This window comes from Zonotrichia albicollis, chromosome 11, assembly GCF_047830755.1.
Source record: "Zonotrichia albicollis isolate bZonAlb1 chromosome 11, bZonAlb1.hap1, whole genome shotgun sequence".
NCBI classification, from domain to species: domain Eukaryota; kingdom Metazoa; phylum Chordata; class Aves; order Passeriformes; family Passerellidae; genus Zonotrichia; species Zonotrichia albicollis.
In genome coordinates this window covers 1,680,063-1,698,613 of record NC_133829.1, presented here as the reverse complement: position 1 = coordinate 1,698,613, position 18,551 = coordinate 1,680,063, and positions in this window count along the sequence as shown.

Below are 18,551 nucleotides of genomic sequence, written 5' to 3'. Positions count from 1 at the left end.
ATCTTCACGAAACACGGCGTTTCCCCACTGGGTGAACTTGAGCATTCCTGGCTGCATCCTTCACAGGCATCTTGAGGGGCCACAACAGGGATAATTTATGGTTGCATACTGCAAGGAGTCCAAAAGTTCAGTGAGAGGGATCCTGTGGCAGCCACACACGGCTCTCAGTGCCTGCCCAGGCTGGAACCTTCCCCTGAGCAGCTCCAGACACGATGGCAGCAGGAGACCTGGGATGGTGCTGCTGTTCCAGGCTCCTCAGGGTGGGAGCCTGCCTGGCCACAGCTCACCCCATGGGATGAACCACCTCAAAGCCGTGCTCACAGCAGAGATAAAGAGAGATGGAAATGAGCTGCAGTGAGAACCCGCTCAGGGATGCCCCAGGAGGGCACCCCCAGGGTCCCTGTGCAGATCTGTGCCCTGGCAGGGCAGCAGCCCCTGGTGCTGGTGGGCTGAGCCCTCCAGGGCCTCTGCAAGGCGCAGTGAAGGTGGATTCAGCATGGACACGATGCAGCTCCAGGCTGCTCCCGTTTGAGCCCTGAGCTCTGTGCTGGGAGCGGAGCAGGTTCTTGCTCACCTGTGGTGCTGGTAGGGTTTGGCCCACAAAGCTCTTGCACAGACCCAAGGAGAAGCCCTTCCAGGGGCCTCCCACCCACGCAACCCCCACACCTCTGAGAGGCAAGCCAGCAAAATCAGCTGCCTCACCCTGTGTGCCCACCGCTGGTTTGTGCTGCTGGGGAGCTGGAATAGAGTCCCAGCCTGTCCCTACCCTTTGCTTGGGGCAGGTGGGAGATGCTCCTGGTGCTGCAGCTGTCTGTGCAGACTCGCAGGGATCTAGCCAGGCTCAGCAGAGTTTTCCCCACCATTAGCTTCCCTGCAGGCTGTAGCTCAAGTGAATGATCCTTCTAAAGTCTTTTAGCACTTGGCAGTGGGTCCTGACCTTCATAAAACCTATAAACCCCCCAGTGAAGTGCACTGCAACCAGAATCTCAGGTAGACTGGTTCCAGTTAGCCCAGAACATGGTGCAAAGGCACCCATCATTTTTAGGATCAAATGCCAGCTGTTTCTAGGAACGTGCTGGAAGCACTTGGTAGACCTGAAGGCTCCACAGACAATTGCATTTCCTCCTTAAGCCTTATCTTTTTCCACACCCTAGAAAAACCTTAGAGCTTATTCATTCATTAAAACAGAGGAGAACTTTCCTCTAATCTTTTCTGGGTGACTCACAGGCTGCCAGAGCTGCCATTGGAGGCGTGACCAGACCGTGGGGATGTTGACCCAAGTTTCCTCTGGGCTTTTCAGCTTGGCTGCCCCAAGCCGTCCCCATGGCAGAGTGGATCCCCACGTGTGTGCTAAGCAGTGGGTGACACACAATGGGAGCTCTCTGGGCCTGAAGGAACCTCCTGTTGGTCCCCATGGTCTCCCAACGTGTGACACAGGCAGGCTGCAGAGCACAGCTCCCTCAGAGCCATGTGTGGGCTCCTGTTAGTCATTGTTTGCAAGGATTTGAGTGATGGCCAGCACTGATAGAAATGTCTACACAGCCCTGGAGATTCATAACTGTCGGCACAGGAGAGCCTCCTACGGAAAATCCTTAGCCTGGAATCCCTAAATCCAGGTGCCAGCCCTTCATTGGCAGCTGGGGCAGGGATGCCAGCAGCCTCCTGGCTGGCAGCTGCAGGATTGGACAGACACAAAGCCAGATGTTGCATGGAGTAGGTGTGAAATTCAGTTAAACTGAACTGATCTTCAAACAGAAATTAAAAATAGGGATGACATTTTACTGCACTCACTAAATGACATCCCTGGGCTCATTGCTGTGCATTTACTTGAGGATTGTTTTGTTCCTCTCTTCCTCTGTGCTTCCTCTGTCTCTTTTTAAAACTGCCTTGGTTTTCATGTCTTTTCCATGGAGTAACCACACCAGTAATTTTGCAGTGAGCTGTCAGATTTCACTTTAAGGTTGTTCTGATTTCTTGGAGCTGCCAGTTTAACAAGGTGTGTGAAGTTAGAGGTGTTTGAGTGGGTACAGCTCAGGTGCAATGCATGGCTTAACACAGAAAGGAAAGGAGTGTGATTTTGGGGGTCTGGTGGGTGACACTAGCTCTGACATCCATGCATGGCTGGCTGGGTCTGGGCATCACCTTCTCCAGCCAGAGAGGCAAAACGGACAGGAAAAAGAGATACAAATGCAATTTTTGCACACCTGCTGAGAGCTGTAGTTCTGTGTGTGCTAAATCAGGCTTTAGAAGCAAGTTTAGAGTTTCAATTTTCATTTTGAAGGAGGTTCCAACCACTTCTATTAGGGACATCCTGTCGGATGCTGCTGCTGCAGGGAGTGTGGGCCCTTCATTTCTGGGAGCCAATTTAAAAGCCAAGTTTAAACATGCAGACCACTGCTTATTTCAGTGAATCATACATGCTTAGGACCTGATCCTGCGAGCTCCAGAACATCTCCTGGGAGATCTTGAGAGCTCTCCTTGATACTGCAATTATCCCTTTTCAACTGGAAGACTGAGGCAGCAACTGTGTTGTTTGGAGAATTGCAAGGGAGGGCTTGGTGGTTTGGGTTCTGCTGATGAAAAAACCCATTAGGGGCAAGCTCACCCCATTAATTGGCCCAGCAGCAGCATGGACAAACAAGTGGTTACATGAACAACAGAAGCAGTTGGACACACAGCCATGGGTTGCTCCTGCTTGTTTGTTCACTGTTTATATCACAGGTCTACTTAAGGAGCTGACTTGAAGACCATCACCTTTTCCATCAGCAGAACCCACCCACGCAGGGGATGATCACAGCCACATTTTCTCCCATCACTTTGTCCCTTTTCTGCCCTGTGTGAAGCTCAGGGCTGCCAGCAGGAGGACGGTCAGGGATTTCTGTGAGGTTTGAATCCATATTTACTCCAAACCATCACCTTTCCCTTTTTATTCAGACAGAGCAGATCTTGTTCTTAACCACTGGGCAGGATCAGATAAACCCAGCACAATCAGATAAACTCTCCATATGAAGGAATGAAGCTGTGGCTGCCCCTGGATCCCTGGAAATGTCCAAGGCCAGGCTGGAGCAACCTGGGATAGTGGAAGGTGCCCTGCCCATGGGGACAAGATGAGCTTTAAGATCCCTTGCAGGATTCAATGACTCTGGGAGCACACCCCTGTTCACACGGGTTTATCTCTGTCCTTTACTGCACCTCCTGGTTGCTGCTTGGCAACTGGAATAATATTATTGCACACACACGTGAAATGAGGTCTTCCCTGCAGTTAGGGTTTGTTTCTCATTCCAGGTGAGCAGATCCAAGCCCTGCCATTTTGGAGGCTGCTCTCCTTGCTGCTCAGAGCAGCTGCCAAAAGGGAGGCAGCTTACAGCACTGAGGGGATGAGTCACGTTCTTACACACTCGACAGGATTAGACATTTCACTCCTTAATGCTTAAATGGAAGGTCATTAAAACAACCCTGTGGTTTGGGGAGGATAGCAATTCCATAAGTTGCTTATTTTGGTGGCAAGTGAAAAGCTTGGTTTGAAACTAAATTGGTTCTCAGTGTCGTGGCAGAGCGGAGCAGCACGGCCGGGCTCCTCCGAGCTGCTGCCTCTGCTCCTGCTTTGTTGTGTGCAGCCATGTCCCAGGAATGTGGGAACTTTCCTGGTTCATAGCAGGGTCCTGCTGGAGCTCAGGAGCTGCAGAGCCCCAGGCAGGCACAGAGAGCCCCTGCTCCAAAGCACAACGTCAGGGGATCAGGCAAAACAAGGGATATGGGAAACTCTGGGGAGAAACTCAAGGGATATGGGAAAGGCTGGAGGGAGACTGTAATGCTTTACCTGGGGTTAGTGGTCACCACCCTTTCCAGAGAGAGGTTTTAGAAGGCCAGTGGTACCTCCCCAAACCTCTCAAGGCAGAATCTTTTTTTATTGTAATAATAAAAATAACTTGCCCCATGAGCAGCGGAAATAGTGAAGCTCTTGTTTCCTCCCTATTTTTACCTTGTGCTGGGATTTCTGGGTGACAACAAAAACAGCTTCCAATTCCAGCTCTTTCTGACACAGTGTTTCCATCCTGCCAGTAAATTCCTTGGTGTCTCATCTTCTGGGCTGTGGGTTGGTCCCTCCCCAGCAGTGGTGCTCAGATGCTCTCAGCTCCCAGCTGGGATGGCCGTGGAGCCCTCACCTGTGGCACAGCTCAGTCAGGTGGTGACTGACCCACGGCTCTGAAAGCCCCTGCCATGCTTGGGGAATGTGTGCACGTGCTCACATCCACTGAGAGCAGCCCCACAAGCTTAGAGGAGCAGGTTAAAACATGGGAATTGTGTTCTGGATAAGGCCCTGCTGGGTATGATCTCCTGATTCCCAGGCTGAGCCCAGGGAGGAGGAGGCTGGACAGCAGCAGTGGCTGCAGCTGACCCGGCATGGAAAGCCTTGGGAAGGGTCTGGAAGCAGCAGCACCTCAGGCAGGGCCCCCCCAGGGCACAGAACATCTGCAGCAGGTTGAGGTAAAGCACCATGAAATTCATTTTCACAGCCAAAGCTCCCCGTGGAGCTGGGAGCTGTCAGGCTGTGTCTCCATCAGGGCTGCTCCACTCCGATGGGGCTGGGAGCAATTCCCAAAGCCAAAGGCCTTCAGCCTCCTAATGGAGTGCTGGAAGCTGGGGGGTGGATGATGAAACGTGTTTCTCTTTAATCTGCCTGGATTAGGAATGTTTCATTGCTCACTGGGAAGAAGCTCCAGCGGGATAAGTGATGTTAACAGCAGCTAATCAGATGGTGCCAAAGCAAGTCCCTGCACATCAGGCACAGCCTCATCCACAGGGAGAGGGGGAAGCACATGGACAGCAGTTCTGGGGGCCAGGAGCAAGCACAGGTGATGTGGGCAAGGGGAAGGCACCAGCCCTCACCCTGGGCAAACAGGGATTTCATTCCAGGACAGGCAGGAGAACAGAGGTGACCACCCCAATGCCAAGGAGAGGCAGTTGTTGTATGGAAGGGAAGCTGCCAGGCTTTCTTGGTGCTGGAGATAATGGAAGAAAGTGAAACCAGTTGTTATTTGGGGATTTTGAGTGAAAGACCTGCAGTTTTAAAAATTACTGAATTTTAGGCTCAAGTTTATTTTGGGAGTTGGGTGGGGGGCAGGTGCTGGTTTGTGGTTTGTGAGGGCAAATTGAACACTTGGCTTGTGCTGTTTCTTGTTTCAGAGCTCTATCAATTTTATACATTTTAAAAGGAAAATAATGGAACCCCTCTGTTCTTTGGGAGATCCATACCAGTATGGGAGATCTATACCAGTGCTCACCCTTCTCTGGCAGTCTTGCACCCATGTGTCAGTTCTGCATGCATCCTATTCCAGAACTGGTGCTAAAATATGATTTTGGCTTCTCTACACAGATCCAGAGTAACTCCATTGGCTTCAGGTATCACCTGGAGGAAGATCTGGCACATGGTCTTCTTTTTGTGCTTCCATGGTCCCCTCTCTAGGTTGGGTGTTGTACTCATATATTTTAAATATCATCTCACCCCCTACCAAAGTAACTCTCAGCCTGATCCTGTGATCCCTGGCTGCTCCTGCTGCTGGACACCCTTGGTTTTGTCCAAAGTGACTCTGATCCTGTGCCTGCAGTGAGATTTACCATTGAATGGGGAGCACAGACTTCTACTGTTTTTATCCTCATTGGCTGCTTGAACTGGACCTCAGACTCCCAAATAATGGAGCTGGTTTTTTCTTTTTAAACCTAAAATTTATGTTCTGCAGAACCTGGTGGGGCCAGCAGAGAAAACCTTGATACCAAAGCACTGTCTCATCCTCCTGCTGAGCTCCCTGCTCTGTGCCTTAACACCACCCCTTGACCCCTTCACAGGGCCATTTATTCATGAACCCAGCTGGTGGAAACCACCAAGAGCCCCAGCTTAGAGAAAGCCCCTGCTGAGCCTGCAGAGCTCACTCAGGCCAGGCCAGCACGGGCAGGCTGGGCTGTGCTGGCTCCCAGGCCAGCAGTGACGTGGTGGATAATCACCACATGTCCCTCACAAGGTTCACAGGGATGAAAAGGCTCTGTGCAATTGTAGATTTTATTTTTTTCCCCTCTAAGGGCAGCGTTTGGCTTGGGCTCCCCAAAGCAGTTGAGTTTATTAATAGTCTGCTCTGGAGCCGAAGTGACTCCATAGAGGGGAGTTATTCACACAAAACAAAACAGGAAAAGAAAACAATGTCCAACTCCTCCGTGCTGGAGGGGTGCTCAGAGAGCTGCATTGTTCCACCTTCACCCGTGGAGCACAGGAGAGCCAGGACAGAGCAGCCCTGGCAGGAGCAGGGTGCTGGGGTCAGGCCCAGGGACAGGGAGAGATGGGAGTGAGTGTGAGAGTGTGAGTGAGAGTGAGTGAGTGTGAGTATGAGTGTGAGAGTGAGTGAGTGAGTGAGTGAGTGTGTGAGTGAGTGAGTGAGTGAGTGAGAGTGAGTGAGTGAGTGAGTGAGTGAGTGAGTGAGTGAGTGAGTGAGAGTGAGTGAGTGTGAGTGAGAGAGTGAGTCTGTGCCTGGCCCAGGCTCTGGTTCAGGCACTCAGAGGCAGCAGCACAGTGTGTCACTGTGGGATCCCAGTGCTCATTCCCTGCAAGTAGGATTGCTGCAGCTCTGTGTCATAAGCAACCTGGTGGGAAACACAGGAGACAGTTGTTCCTCAGGAAAATAAAACATGGAACTTTTCCCATGGCAGGGAGAAATGTTCCTTATCATGAAAAGCCCAGCACCATCCAGCTCCTGCCTTCCCCCTCCTCTGCCTAAATATAAAATATTCCTCTCATTTATTTTAAATATAAAATATTCCTCTCATGCCTTGTTCTGCTGGGATTCTGCAGTGCTTGGAGCGTTGCTGGCTTTTTTCTCTGCCATATTTCAGCAGGTGCCCCTGTGACAGACAGCCGGGTGCCCCCTCAGGTTTACAGCTTGGGATCATTCCCCTACAAGGGGAGAATGAGCTGCCAACATGCCCTGAACAGGGCTGCTGAAGCCTGGGATGAGTCTGGGGAATTCCATGAATCTTGGTGACAGTACAAGGTATCCACTTAATGACATCCTCAACTTCCAGCAGTTCCAGAAAGTTTATTACATTAAGTCTGGGATGAAAACGGATCATTGGCAGTTGCAAAGTTTTGTTCTAGCTCTGAATAAACCAAATTATTTTCTGGGAAATGAGGGCTTGAACAAAAATGTTGGTTGAATGCATGCATGGATCTGCTCTCCAAACTTTATAACATTTTCAAATCAGAATGAAGTGTCAGTTAGAAATGGAGATGATTTCAACTCAAAGAGTCAAAATGCTTCGTTCTGAAATTTTTTCAATTTCTTCTCATTGAAATCCCACATCCATATTGTAAGGAAGGGACCAACCTTGTGCTGGGGCACCTCTGAGACAGCTAATTTTGAGTGTTTAGCTTAAAATCACTCCTCTGAGTGGAGGAGCAGGGGGCCCATCAGCAGGCACGTCTGAGGGAGGGTGAGCTGGGCACCAGGTAGGCTGGAGACAAATGAACTCATTATTCCTCAGCTCCTGTCCCTGCCTTTGAACACCACAGAATCCCTCCTCCTTAGTCACTATTTATACAGTTGCACACAGATTGTTTCTTAAGCATTCACATATTTTGTGAAGTCAGAAAACACTTTTAAGATGCAAAAACCCCGATGGTTTTAATGAGTTTAACAATAAACAGGCAGAGAGCAAAGCGTGCACAGTGCTGGGGTCAAAGCCACACTGAATTTCCACTGGCCTCAGCTCAGAGGAGCTTCAAGCCTGTGCTTTCACTTCCAAATCACGCTGGGCTGCTGAAAACAGAGTTTTTACTCATGCTTCACACAAAATTGGGGAATTTTGGAGTGCTGGGGTCACTCAGAGCTCCTTGCTGGGTGCTGGGTGCTGCTTTGGCTGAGTTTTTGCAGAGGAACCCTTCAGTTTGGGTGCTGCTGGCACCCAGCACTGATCTGGCAGCAGAAAACTTTCTTCACATGCCTTTACATTGAAGTGAGGCAGCTTAATTGTTACTCAATGAGAGCCCAAATCTGCAGCAGAGGAGCTGGGATTAGAGAGCTGGCAGGGGGAGACCCTTATGCAAGGGCAGGAAGATCATTCAGAAATACCCATAAAACACCAGACAAATCTTTAAATATTTATTAAAAACAAAGTTTGACTGTTAATTCCCCCTCACACATGACCCGTGAAAGAGATTGTAGAGATGGGGAAATGAAACCACAAAGGCAGTGAGGGATTTGCCTGAGGCCTGGGCCATAAATCAGGCTCTCAACTGGAGAGCAGCTCTTCCTGCTGCCTCCTCACTCCATCTCCTCTCCCCACAAACCACACAGGGACGAGGCGTGGCCATGTCCCCACCTGGGAGTGATGCTCAGTGAGGTGGCAGAGCTCAGAGATGAGCCCTGCAGCTTCAGGGAGCACCAGGGAGTGCCTGGGATCCCTGATTTCTCCAAATCTTATCCTGCCATGATGAACAACCAGCCTTCTCCAGCTGTGGTGAAACAACTGGGACTTGTTGTCTCCAGCTTGGGAGTGCTTTCCCGCCCTCACCAATGAAAACCTGAATTTTACCCAGCATTCTGTGTTGTTAGTGGGGGAAATGATTGATGTTGGCAGTTTTTTGTGTAAAAAGAGCGCTTAAGTCTCTTTTTGGAGTCTTTCTGATTTTGCCCAGCTGTTCTGTGATTTTTCCTTTGGCTGGCTCAATCCCTACCTGTACAACCTGTGGACTAGGACCTGCCAGAGACAAATCCATCTTTCTCCATCCTCTTCGGCAAGATGGCTGAGCCTTACCCCCAGCACCCATGAGCAGCCGGGCTCCCCAAACCCAAATTCCCTGAGCTTCCCAGACCCCCCTGATCTCCCCAGACCCCCTGATCTCCCCAAACCCCTTGATGTCCCCAGACCCCCCTGATCTCCCCAGATTCCCTGGTCTCCCCAGACTCCCTGATTTCCCCAAACCCCCTGATCTCCCCAAATCCCCCTGATCTCCCCAGACCCCCTTGATGTCCCCAGACCCCCGGTGCCGTGGCAGTGTCCTGTCCCCGCCGTGTCACCGCACAGACGGAGCCTGCCCGGCCAGCGCCGCTTCCTCCCGTGGGACTCTCCAGATAAGTCACTTGTGTATTAGAAGTTGTTTACCCCGTGCTCAAAGCAGGATGCTTCCCTTATCTGCAGGCAGAGCCAATTCCCCCCCGTGCCTCCGTCACTGCTGGCTCTGCCTTATCTCCAGCCAGCCCCTGCCCCAGCGGCCCGGGCTCGCAGTGCCCCTCCAGCCTCTTCAAAGGCTCCAAATTGCTCTGTAATTTGAATCTTTAACAACACGTGGAGAGATCTCCCGGAGCTGGAGCTGGCCTGTGTCATGTCTGCGAGTGGCTTCATAAATACCACGCTGAGGAATTTGGGAATTTGGGTTTTCTCCTGTGTGCGTGTCCATGAGGGATGGTTGTGTTCTAAAAAATGCATTTTCTGCTTTTCTCTGGAAAAACTGTTACCGATCTACTGTGCAGCTCCTTTTCCTCACCCTTCCATCCCTGTCCCATAGCTCTGGCTGTTGTACCCTCACCCAGGGCAGGGTTTAGCCCCCATCCCTAATTCCCAAGCCTGAGGGCCCCAGAGGCTCCTCCTGGGCCACCACCATGGTCAACCCCCCATCCTCATCCTCCTGAGAGGCAGAAGCCACATGCAGAAAGGATAGGGGAAAAAAAAACTCGATGGAATGTATTTATCTGAAAACAATAGTGTGTCTGGATGGAAAAGGCAGCGTTTTACACCAATCATGTGGTTGTTATTAGTGTTTTCCAAAACACCCAGAGGTACCTTGTGTGTGAAGTGAGGGCGGCCTGGCCTGTTCTGCTCAAAAAGCAGAAAGTGCATCCCTGCACCTCGCACTGCTCTGGTGTTCCAGCCCTGCACTGAGGCTGCCAGAGGAATTTCCCATTCCCCAAATCTGCAGTCACGGGGCTTGAGCTCAGCCCAAGGTGCTGCAGCAAATATTCATGGTTGTGTTTCTGCTCGCTTTGCAGTCCCCTCCCCAAAGCAGGAGTGTCCTGGGTGGGCCTGGCAGCCCTCCTGGCTCTGCTGCTACCGGGGCTTGGGATGCCCTTCCAGTGCCCAGCCAGGTGCTCTGGGATGACCCTGACTGAGCAGGGATGCTGAGCCGATGTCCCCACCCTGTCCCTTCCAGGCTGAGCCGTTCTGTGGCTCTGGGCTCTGTGGGGACCCCGTGGGGACAATGTTCATGGGCAACGGGGCACTGCCATGGCTCCACTCCATCCTTCAGCCAGGCACGGGGCTGCTGCAAGGAGGGATCGTTTGAAGCTGCTCCAGCCAGCCTGAGGGTTCATTTCCTCGGCTGAGGCAGCCCCAGAAACCCAAGATCCACTGATAGCCATTGAGCGAGGATTTCCATTTTTGGTGCGGGCTCAGACTTAAAATAGACAGTCTTGAGCGAGGAAGAAACTCTGTTGACAGAACATAGGGAACATTCCTCCAGTGTACTTTTGCAAAGGACTATCTCTGTCTTTAATCTCCGCGGCGTTTCCTGCAGGTCTCCCGGGCCCAGCTTCCCTCTCATTGTTCCTGGCGCTTTTGGAAATGACCTCAGGCAGTTTGCAGTGACTGGCGACCCACGGTCAGAATGACTAACCCAGTCTGTCTCCATCCCTTGGACATGTCCCATTGACTAAATAAATGACAGGCACTGACATGTGAATAGAAACAAAAACAGCCTGACAAGTGAAATCTTAACTCTTTGGAGCAAAGAGACGTCTGGACGGGGCTCATCCTGCCCAGGGAATGGCTGCGAAAAGCCCTGACTGAGATAAAAACCATGAAAATGCAGCAAGGCTCCCCAGCGCTCGGGACACAGGCAGGCTGGGGAGACAAACGCCTCCAATATTACTTTTAATTGTTCAAAATTGGTTTGTGCAGCTTTTTATCTCGGCACATCTTTAATTAAAAGCGCAGCTCGGTGTTTACGCGGCCGTTTGGGTGTCTGGGCTCAGCATGAATAATTCCACTGGACATAGCAGGGGCACTGAGGATGGGGCTGTCACAGATCCCAGCCCCAAATCGGACCCACAACTGACCACAGGGGAGCCTGGAGATGCTTCCTTCCATTCCCATTCCCTCTCACTGCACAGAACCACCCTTTGGAGAGGTGATCCTGGCTCCCCAAGCCTGCACAGACCTGCCTGCTCTGTTTTTAGGGAATATATGGATTTATGCTCCTGTAAAAGCCACCAGTGCTGCTGCTGTCAGGTTTCAGGGACAGAATTCCTCATTTTGCCCCGGTCCCTCCATCCCCATCCCAGCTAAGCAACACCAGAGTTTGGGAACGTGCCCCACCATCCCAGCATGAGCCATTTTTTTATGCTGTCTTTTTTGGTGCTGTTTGTGTACCAAACTTGCTGTCTTTGAAATCTAACAATAGTTTTACCAATAAGAATAGAATTCGTGTTAATAAGCTACATTTGTGGATTTTTTTTTTTTGTTGGAAAAGTAGGCAAGTATTCTCTTTAATATCATCAATTAAACACTGTAATTACAATAAATAATAATGCTGTTTAGCTGTTATTAGCACTGGGTGCCTTGTTAGGATGTCTGTGTTAGCTCAGGTTTAATAATGAGCTTCATATTAATCCAAAAAGAAGAAAATAATGATATGGGGAGTGGTTGCAGCACTGTGGTCTGAGGGCTTCTTGCTTTAATGTAAGCAACAAATAATTCCCTCTGGCTCTCAGCATTTGTGGATAAGGCCATAAAAAAGGAGGAAAAAAAAGAAAAAGAAGAAAGGAGGAAACCTCAGCTAATAAAAATGCCACCGTGGCTTTATGGCCGCACGAGGAGCGTTTGTTGCTTGGCTAATGATGATGGGAACAGCTCCTGTTGGGATGGCCAGCGTCCCTCTGTCCTCCTGCCCCTGTTTGGAGAGCCCAGGGACAGGGTGGCACTGGGAGCTGGGTCACTGGCACTGCCATGGGCACTGCCCTCTCTGGAGGTGGCTTCGGGAGGGGTTGGCAGCACTTGCAGCCAAAAACTTTGTCCTAACCTGGCTTTGGGAATTGATGAATTTATTTCCCTTGTCCTGAGCTGTGCTGACCAGCTGCTGTCCCTGCCACAGGGCTGGTGGAGCTCAGTGAAGGGAGGGAGGGTCCCATGAAAAGTGGAACAAGAATTTTGCTGGGATTTGGTTCCTGCAATCTCAGCTGAGCTCTCCACACTCCTCCTCTCTCATTGCTCGCCTCAGCTCACATCTGATCCCTGCTGAGTGTCAGAAATGCATGTCCAGCTAGGCAAAACCCCAGTGCTGGCTCCAAGAGGATGGCAAGGGGTGTGCAGAGGGCACCAACCCCAGGGCTGCCTGGCATGGCCAGGCCCCTGTGCAGCAGGGGAGGTGCTGCTGGCACCCCTGGGGACGGAGCTGCTGCTCCTGATCCCTGCCAGCAGCCTGGGATGTCAGAGCCAGCGTTTCCCTGGGCAGGCTGGGGCTCTCAGCAGAACAGAAGGGCCAAGCCCAGGGTGCCAGCTCAGAGAGGGGTTTTCTCATTCCATGGTGTGGCAGTGGAATGGAGAGGATCCCCTGCAGACCTGGCTGGCTCCAAGCCCATGTGCCCTCCCAGCAAAGCCTGCTCCTGTGCTGGGTGTGGGAGCTGGCTGTTTGCTGCACACACTGACTCCTGGGGTCTGTTTAGGGGTGATTTGCTCTCAGCAACACCCAGCGGTGCCAATGACTCCGGGGTGAGCTCCTTTCCTTCCCAGTCCTGCTCTCTGTTGGAAAAGCAGCCCTGGAGGTCCTGCAGCCAGCTGCCAGCAGGGACACTCACAGCGCAGTTCCAGCACAAAAGGAGCTGGAGCTGTGGTACTTCAGCAATGAGTGCCTCTGGCTACCTTTGGTCTGGACTCACAACAGGGAAGCCAATATTCTCTTTTTCTCATAATGATTTTCATGTCCCCATTTGGAGGTTGTGAGAAATCTGGGGAAGCATCAGCCCAGCGTGTGCTGATCCCACAGCCGTGTCCCAGCTTCAGAATCCTGCCTTTTTCAATTTTCCCTTGCTGCCTCTCCAGCCAGTGACTCAGTCCCTATTTCTATTCTCTTCCCACTTCTGTTCCTGCTCCTCCAAAGTTTTGGTCAGTGGCAGCAGCTTCTGCTGATGTCTTGTGGCCGCTGCTCTCGGAGTTATTATTGGAGATGCCTGTGCAATAACAGTGCTGCTCTGTGAGATGCTGCTGCAGCTCTGCAGAAAATATTTACAGAGCTGTGCTAAGCAGCTCTGTGCTGGAGTGACTGGCGTCTGCTCTGAGGCTGCCCAGACGCCACTCACTCCAGCAAAGAGCTGCTGCAACAGAACAAATTGCCCAGGGCAGCAGATCTTGGGCAGGGAGAAAAGCCAGCAGCCCAGTCTGTCTGTCTTTGTGTTTTCTAAGGGAGAAAAATTATCTTTTTACAAGCCTGCCCTAGTTGGCTCTGGCCAGCTCTTCCCAGAAAATGCCATCATAAATAGGAGAGCAAACTACTGCAGAAATGGACAGGTTGCCATTTAGGGCTGACCTTTCTCAGATCTGCTTTGGTGTCCTCCTCAACCTTCTTCTCCTCCAGCCCTGCTGTGTTTTTAGCTGCTGCTGCTAGCAGAGCACCACTGTTCACAACAAACCTCAGTTAAAACCCATTTTGGACATAAACATATACATTTATATATACTCCCTTTGCTTTCTGGACCAGCTCCAAATAGAATAATCCTTTTTTTTAATCCTATCCCCCTGGGGAACTTCCAGTTTTGTGTTTGCAAATTGTATGGGTAAACATGGAGAGGGGTAGATTTATTTTTTTTAAGGACACTGGGCTTGGCATGTTACACAGTTTGCTGCTGGATCAGTGTGGTGGCAGCACACAGAGCTGTTTTTCTTACTCAAATAGTCCCTTTCCAGCTCAAAAATGACAATTCACCACAGCCAAGCCAACAAGAACGTCAAGGGCAGTTTCAGAACTGGGTGTTATCTGCCTGGAAAGGGCTCCAGAAAGGCAGACTGTCTCCACAAGCTGCTGAATAAGAGCTGATAGAAGGACAAACTGCTGGTGTTTGTTAAGGGGTGTGATTTCTGGATGTCCTCTGCTTGTAATTCCCTTTCCCTCCGAGCAGAGCAGCTGGTTCATGTGACAGAGCTGGGCTCCTGCAGCCAGGGCAGGACAGGAGGGGTCTGGGGGCTGCTGGTGCTTCCGAGGTGGGGAGGGAAGGATTGAGGCTGGGGCAGATGGGCCAAACTGCCAAAGAGCCCTGCGGGCAGGGGCTGCACTCAGCATGGGCCTCTCTGGCCCCCTCAGCAGCCTTTTCAGAGGTGCTCAAGGTGACTTTTCCTCCCATCCCCTTCTTCATCTGACAGAACCCCAGAATGGTTTGTGTTGGAAGGGATCTTAAATCTTATCTTGTCTGGGCAGGGACACCTTCCCCTGTCCCAGGCTGCTCCCAGCCCCATCCAGCCTGGCCCTGGGCACTGCCAGGGATCCAGGGGCAGTCCTGCTGCTCTGGGCACCTGTGCCAGGGCCTGCCCACCCTCACAGGGAGGAACTTCCTCCTAATATCCAACCCAACACTTCTCTCCAGCAGTTTTAATCAGTTCCTCGCTGTCCTGTCACTCCAGGCCCTGGTGCAAAGTCCCTCTCCCTCTTTCCTGTGGGCTCCCTTCAGTCCTGGCAGGACCTGGCACTGTCCCCTCCTGGTGCTCCCACCCCTGTGGGACCCACTGCAGCTCCCAGGGCACCCCCAGGGGGGAAGAGCTCCTGGATGAAGCCCAGATGGGCTCAGCTATCGATGCCTTCACCCTCTCCTACCCTGGGCCTCCTTTTCTCAGCTCAGTGCAAAGGCCAGGGGGGATCCCAGTCAGTGGCAGCAGAGGGCACAGATGGCAGCCCTGTGCTCACAGGGCACCTTCCCCTGGCACTGCCAAGGGCAAGCCTGGGCACACTGAGGAGCCCCTGACCCTTCTCTGCTCTGCTGGGCTGACTCTGCATTTTCTGAAGGCATCCAAGGCTGCCCAGAGAGGATTGCACTTCCCAGAGGGGATTTTCAGCACCTCTGGGAATGACAAGAGATGCTTCTCCTGCTTTGTGTTTCACCCTGTGACTGACCAAGAGCCACGGGGTGCCTCTGGCTCCTTCTGCCATGGGAAAAATGAAATGAATGTTTTATTCAGGAGAAAAGCCCCACTTTTCTGTCTGTGGAGGCTGGCATTGTGCTTGGATGGAGGCACTCTTCCTGTGCTACAGAACCGGAGACACCAATGCTTTCCTTGGACTGCAGCAGGGCTTTTCTGGGATGCCTCGAGTTTGTTTTCCTAAAAATGAAAGCAGCAGCACAGGGGATAATCCTGTACTCGTGGCACTGGCCTGACTTGTGGTTCAGTCCTTGTTTGTCACGAGCCAAAGCAGGGAACTGAACCCAGCACTCCCTATCTCAGATCAGGGCTCTCATCTCCAGTGCTAAAGTCAGACTCTGTCTCCCTCAGTAACTGCTTAATTAGTTTGTACAATTTGGCCCAGGGCCACCTAGAAGGGATTTAAAGAATCCACGTCCCTGCTCCAAGCAAGGGACATTTCTTGGAATGGGCACCACCACGGATGGATGCCATCACCCACCCCGAGGACCTCTGGGGAGATGATTTTACCTCTGTGGCTTTGACTAGAAATCCAGGCTTGCTCCCAGAAAACCCTTCCAAGCAGCATTTCGTGGAAACTGGTACTTTGCTACCAAAAAGGAAAAAAAAAATTTCTGGTTTTGCCAAAGTGACATTTTTTGACCCAAGAAAACATTTTGTCAAAAAGCTTCCCAACCACTCTGCTGGGAATGTGCTCTTTGCCATCAGTCCCCAAGGCTGGAGCGCCAGGGTGTTGAAATGTTACTACAGCCCTGGAAACTGTGAGTCAGCTTGTCCCCACCCACAGCAGATACTCGTGGGAAGGGCCTTGGAAAGCCTGGAAACTCAGCAGCTCCTGCCTGGTGCAGCTCCCATTAACCCATCACATGGATCCCTGCTGAAACGCAGCCTTTGGCCAAGTCCTCATGGATTTTGCCTTTTCTTTCTCCCTCCTGATGGTGAGGAATTTTGGAGGATATTTAGTTTCAGTCCATCCCTAAGCAATTTGGCTGATTTGGTCCCAATGGATGATGGATGGATGGATGGATGGATGGATGATGGATGGATGGATGGATGGAGGGACAGATGATGGATGGATGGATGGATGGATGGATGGATGGATGGATGGATGATGGATGGAGGGATGGATGGATGGATGGATGGATGGATGGATGGATGGATGATGGATAGATGGATGGAGGGACAGATGATGGATGGATGGATGGATGGAGGGACAGATGATGGATGGATGATGGATGGATGGATGGATGGATGGATGTGGGATGGATGGATGGATGGATGGATGGATGGATGGATGGATGATGGATGGATGGATGGATGGATGGATGTGGGATGGATGGATGGATGGATGGATGGATGGATGGATGATGGATGATGGATGGATGGATGGATGATGGATGGATGGATGGATGGATGGATGGATGGATGGATGGATGGATGGATGATGGATGATGGATGTGGGATGGATGGATGGATGGATGGATGGATGGATGGATGGATGGATGATGGATGGATGGATGATGGAGGGATGGATGGATGGATGGATGTGGGATGGATGGATGGATGGATGGATGATGGATGGATGATGGATGGATGGATGGATGATGGATGGATGGATGATGGATGGATGGATGGATGATGGATGGATGCATGGATGGATGGATGGATGGATGATGGATGGATGGATGGATGGATGGATGGATGGATGGATGGATGGATGATGGATGGATGGATGGATGGATGGATGGATGGATGGATAGATGGATGCATGCATGGATGGATGGATGGATGATGGATGGATGGATGGATGGATGGATGGATGATGGATGGATGGATGGATGGATGGATGGATGGATGGATGCATGGATGGATGCATGGATGGATGGATGGATGGAGAAACTTGGATCCCACTTGGAGGAAAGGTGCCACAGCAGAGCTGGCCCTGGGGCTGGGATGTCAGTGCACCCACCTGGGCATTCCCTGGCCTGACAGAGGCTCCTGCACTGATGACCCCACACATCAGGACAGGGCTGAGAGTGATGCTCCAGAGCCAGGCTGGGAGAGCTGGGAATGCTCACCTGGAGAGGAGAAGGCTCCAGGGAAACCTTACAGCCCCTTGCAGGGCCTGAAGGGGCTCCAGGAGAGCTGGAGAGGGATTGGGACAAGGGATGGAGGGACAGGACACAGGGAATGGCTCCCACTGCCAGAGGGCAGGGATGGATGGGAGATTGGGAATTGGGAATTGTTCCCTGTGAGGGTGGGCAGGCCCTGGCACAGGTGCCCAGAGCAGCTGGGGCTGCCCCTGGATCCCTGGCAGTGCCCAAGGCCAGGCTGGGCAGGGCTGGGAGCAGCCTGGGATTGCCATGGCAGGGATGACACTGGATGGGCTTTAATGTCCCTTCCAAACCAAACCATTGCAGGATTTTATGCCCCAGAAGAGTTGGGAAGGTGTGGTTACATCCCCTGGGAAGGGTTTTGCCAAGGCTGCAGCTCCTCCAGGATGGGGGCACAGCCTGAGGTGCTGAGGTGAGATCACATCTCTGCACAGAGGGTTTCAAGCTGCCAAGGAGCTCTGGGAGTGTGGAGTCCAGCAGCTGGGAAATTCTCCATGGAGGAAAAATCTTCAAACATAATTTTTTTTTATACTTTGGATTTATCAAAATGTCTCGTTCTGATTTTAGCTTTTTCCATTTTGAAGAGGGGCCAAGGTCCTATCACAGTGTGCTACCACGCAGGGTATAACATTTGCAAGAGCAAAATGAAAAGTCAGTTTGAACTGGAAAATCATGGCAATGTCATGAAAACAAAGGAAATGGGACATTCTGATGTTGTCAAAACCTTTTTTCTCTGGTTCCTTTCAAAATCAGCTTCCAGCAAAACCAGCAGGATTTTATGAGGCATTTTAGTTTTTGGCAGAGCCCCTGGCTCTGGCACAGCAGGTTTGTGGTGCTTTCTCTGCTCGGGCTCAGACACTCTGAGCCCCCATTCCTGGGGGAAAAGGGGGTGCAATGTGTCCCCCAGCCCTCCCCATCCCTTGGGGGGCCCCATCCGCCCCCCATTTTCAAGGCATTAAAATAACCTGCAAGTAGAGCTCCTACAACATCATTTAAGTGTCAATTCTTCATTTTGTGTTTTAACCCCTGCATTCTTCTTTTTGATCAAGAATGTATTAAATACTGAGGGTTTTTTTAAAGCAGAAATTGCTGATATTAATTTTCCTTACTGAACACCTGGACTGCCACAGCCAGGGTTTGGACTCTGCTGATGCTTTTGAGGGTGCTGGCAATGGCAGGGCTGGTCCCTGTCCCCCTTTTTCCCCCATCCCAGCTGCAGTTTGGCTTTGGGAAGAGGTTGGTGCCCTCCTGGCCACCCACGGTCCTCCTGGA